Source organism: Chiloscyllium plagiosum, unplaced genomic scaffold (genome assembly GCF_037043375.1).
Source record: "Chiloscyllium plagiosum isolate Xiang-an unplaced genomic scaffold, Cpla_swu_hap1 HiC_scaffold_3, whole genome shotgun sequence".
In the NCBI taxonomy this organism is placed as follows: domain Eukaryota; kingdom Metazoa; phylum Chordata; class Chondrichthyes; order Orectolobiformes; family Hemiscylliidae; genus Chiloscyllium; species Chiloscyllium plagiosum.
This window is the reverse complement of record NW_028270141.1, coordinates 117,482,086-117,485,833: the sequence shown is the minus strand read 5'-3', so window position 1 is coordinate 117,485,833 and position 3,748 is coordinate 117,482,086. Positions and strand designations below refer to the sequence as shown.

General features: G+C 50.2%; 1 long non-coding RNA gene across 1 annotated transcript; it reads right to left on the bottom strand.

Annotated features, from left to right (window-relative positions):
• Positions 1 to 238: 238 nt before the first annotated feature.
• Positions 239 to 3,474, bottom strand: LOC148150649 (uncharacterized). The gene is made up of 4 exons (XR_015754325.1): positions 3,374 to 3,474; positions 2,797 to 2,909; positions 1,232 to 1,323; positions 239 to 298 (listed from the first exon to the last, which is right to left on the bottom strand). It is a non-coding gene; the product is annotated as an uncharacterized LOC148150649 (long non-coding RNA).
• Between the last annotated feature and the right edge of the window lie 274 nt (positions 3,475 to 3,748).

Here is a 3,748-nt window from a genome sequence, read left to right as displayed (position 1 = left end):
TATATTGCCCCACTAGCTACCTGACAAAGGAGCAGCGCTCCGAATGCTAGTATTTCCAAATAAATCTATTGGACTATAATGTGGTGATGTGTGATTTTTAATTTAATAGAAACAAATCAGATTCATGGCTCCTTACAATTCCAAAAGTCCAAACCAATGATCCAAAACCAATGATCCAAAACTTTGACAGGACGCAGTTCAGAAACACAAAACAAGTTAACACACACAGACACACTTACTGGTTCTGTATTGCTCTCCCACCTTGATTTTGCCAAAAAAAAACGATTCCCGTGTGCCTCTGAAACAGTGAAATAAATAACTAGTCAGGACCCCCGCGTTCAGGACCCCTGGCCTCAGCTCTCCCAGCCGAGCCGCATACCTCCCCATCCCAGCCAGTGAGCTGCTTTGAGCGGCACCGGCGCTCTCTTCTCCCCGTTGCAGTGGAGCAGATTAACAGATCTCCAAAAACATCCATTCCTTCCGCTCCCCCCCCCCCCCCCCCAACAACCTCCAATTCAACATTAAGCTCCGGTAAAAAAAATCCTTCCATTCCCCTGCGCTAATCATAGGCACTCACACCCCCCACCACCGTAGCGTTTGAAATTAAAACGCAGATCACTTTAATTTCCCCAGTATAAAGTGAACGCGCTGGGGGGGGGGGGGGGGGGAGATAGTAATAAACAATAGCCTGACATTTCCGCTAATTTGCAGCATTTCCCCCACCTTAAAGCGAGCACGGGGGTAATATTTCTGGGAATGGGCGCCGCTGTGGAATTCTGAAGCGAGGGAGACCGACCCCACTCGGCTCGGAGGGAGTTCAGGAAACAGGCAGCAGCCTCCCCGCGGTGGCTGTTCCCCAGCTCGGTAGCTGTATCCCCGGCTGGAGTCAGCAACTCGGTCACACAGCCAAGACTCTCCTGCCTAACCCTCACTCTCTGTCTCCTGCTGCAGCCCATTCGGCCCGTCTTTGCCGGTGCTGGCGCTTCGAAAGAGCTACCGATCAGTGCCACTTGGTACTGGGGGTAGATATTGCAGGGGTAAATGGTGTCGGGCTGTGGGGGTAAGGTGGGGGGAGTGGGATTCGATCCTCCCCAGCACCTCCCCCACGATTGTACACTCTCACCGGCTGGTTAACCTTCCCTAAAACCCAAAGCGTAGCCCACCGGGGTAGAGCCGAGGGCTCAGCACAAGAGCAAGCTGGGTTTTTGTTTTCTGGTGACCGTTTGCCTACCTGGAATCCCAGGGGCGAGGAGCTGCAGTGTTCTGGAGTCTCCCGCCGAGAGAGAGTTCTGTCACCGAGATTCCGGGTCGTATAACTTAGACCTGTGAAGTACAATGATTTGCATGAAATAGGAATCCTATTATCTAGGGAAATAAACAAGAAACCTCTACTTTTCATCTTTCTCTCTGTCTCAGGTAAACCCTACATACATTTCAGGCTGGGTTTAATATTCCCCAAGGAGAGCTCGGTCATTCAGAAATATACTCTGGGTTTTGATAGTTTACCTGTTCCTGATTTTAATGCTATACTCACCTCCAGTGAAGTCACCCCCCTACCCTTCATCCCCTCCCTCTCCGGCCATCATATTGTTTATATTTTGCTGCCTGTCCCTCTTCTCCAGTGGCTGGGCAACTATTCGTACGCTTCGACCTCCCCACACGTGGCCCTCAGTCACGTCTCCGGGACAGCCCGTAAAAGGGGCCAGATATTTTGCAAGATGAAAGGGGGACGGTTCAACTTTCAATACGATCTGCCCAGTCCCAGTGGCACAGAGTCTCAGCAATGAACCGGACTGGATCTGGTTTAACTTAAAAGATGATTCCCTCCATCTCCACCCCACCGCCCCCCACCCCCCCATCCCCGCCCCACACATCCCCACCGGGTTAGAAGGGGCACCTGCATCACTTTCCAAAACAACGTAGTCCGGATGCTCCCCCTACATTGGGTGTCGAAGTTTTGCAATGCATTCGAGATTTTAAATGTCCCTGGGACAGATAGATTGGGGGGGGGGGGGGGGGAATCACACAGGGGGCAGTACACATTCGATGGGATGAAGGGCCTTTATGAAAATCGTGCGTTCTGTGAATGATGCGTTCCCTTGGGAGAAGCTGTCTTCGGCATCCCCTACCTCATTCCCCACACCCAGCCCCCAGGTTGCCCTCCCGCGAGGTTGATACTACAGGATAGAGTAACCCCCACCGACAGCCAGGCGTCTGTCAGAATGTCGGCGATGCTGTTGAGTATGGGACAAAATAACAAGTCCAGGGAATTCCTGTGAAACGTCCCAAAGATTTTGTTGAAAAATCTTTTGTTTTAAAAGAAAATCGTTTTGAGATGGAGATCTATTTGCAAAAAAAAAAGACCGGTGGAGATTTTTGGGCAATGGGCTGGTATTCGAGACTGCTGATCCCAGAGAGAACCATCCTGTCTCTCTCTCTCTCACACACACACACAGAGTACACTGCAAAATGTAACAAGTGGTGAACATCCCCGATTCAGATCAGAATCCCTGAGTACAGCCTACCACAGTACATTGGAAAAGCGGTGGCCATGGGGGGAACAGAGCCCAGTAAAAGCCGCCTATAATTTAGACAGTGCTGTGGGAGCTTGCTCTTACAGTTCAGGGGTGAAGCGGCAACTCAGCGGGAGGGATTTAAAACAGCGAAGTGACTCCACGCTTTCTTTCCCCCCTCAGGAAAGCGATCCCAGTTCCCGGAAAGGCTTGTGCTCCCTGTTACAAGAAACAATCCTCCCTCCTTTCTCAGAATGAGCGCTCGAAGATCGATCGACCGTACCTTTCCACTCATATGGGGCGGGCTGTGGGGGCCTGGGGAGGGAAAGCAGTTACCCCTCACTTCCCAGACATTGACATCTTATAACAGCACCGGCTTCCCTCGGCTCGATTCATCTGTGAATGAAAACGTCTGCATTTTAGATAGTTTTAGTTATACTCGTCACCTCGCTGAGCGCATCTCCCTTTCGAAATGTTCTTAGAAAGATGACATCGGGCTATTTTGCTCGCCCCCCCCCCCACAAAACTAATCTTGTACAAGATCATTTCCTACACCTCGGCGCCCTGTTACATCTTGAGCAATGAGTAGGGAATTATTTTAAACTTTTAAACTTTGTTTTCAAAAACAAAACGTCTCTCGCAAATATTTCACCCGCTTCTAATGTCACCAAGCCTAGCCTTGGCACGTTTCCCAGCGGCAAACCGAGCAAAGCAAGGTCAGTTTTACCCCTTCGGTATAATTCTTTCATCAAATTAAACCTCAAATAAATGCGCCTCCTTTTGCAGAGATATCTGGATTCGCTGAGTCAGAGCAGTTTGGGGACAGAGGTGTAAACGATATTAAAGAACCGTGGACCCACCTTGAGAGTGTAGAGGATTGTAGGCAGGAAGGTGAGCAGGGCGAAAGGGCTTTCTCTCTCTCTCTCTTTCAAAGATGTGTGATTGATCAGCCTAGGGGCGAGTGCCAGGACAGGGTGAATTGCAGGTTGTTTGAGCTGCTAGCTATCAGTGCACCTTTTTCATTCGGGAAGGAGGGAGGGAGAGAGAGAGGGAGAGAGTCGTGAATATTTCATGGGCTGGCTCGATGTCTACATTGGTCAAGTGTTGGGAGATTGGCCGCTCTTAGGTTTCACTCTCTGAAGCTTTGAATCAGGTGTTAAGAGGAAAACGAGGGTTTGTTTCTGTGGATGTGGCAGGGTGGGGGGTAGATGTTGGTCAGCACCTGTTAGTCAACT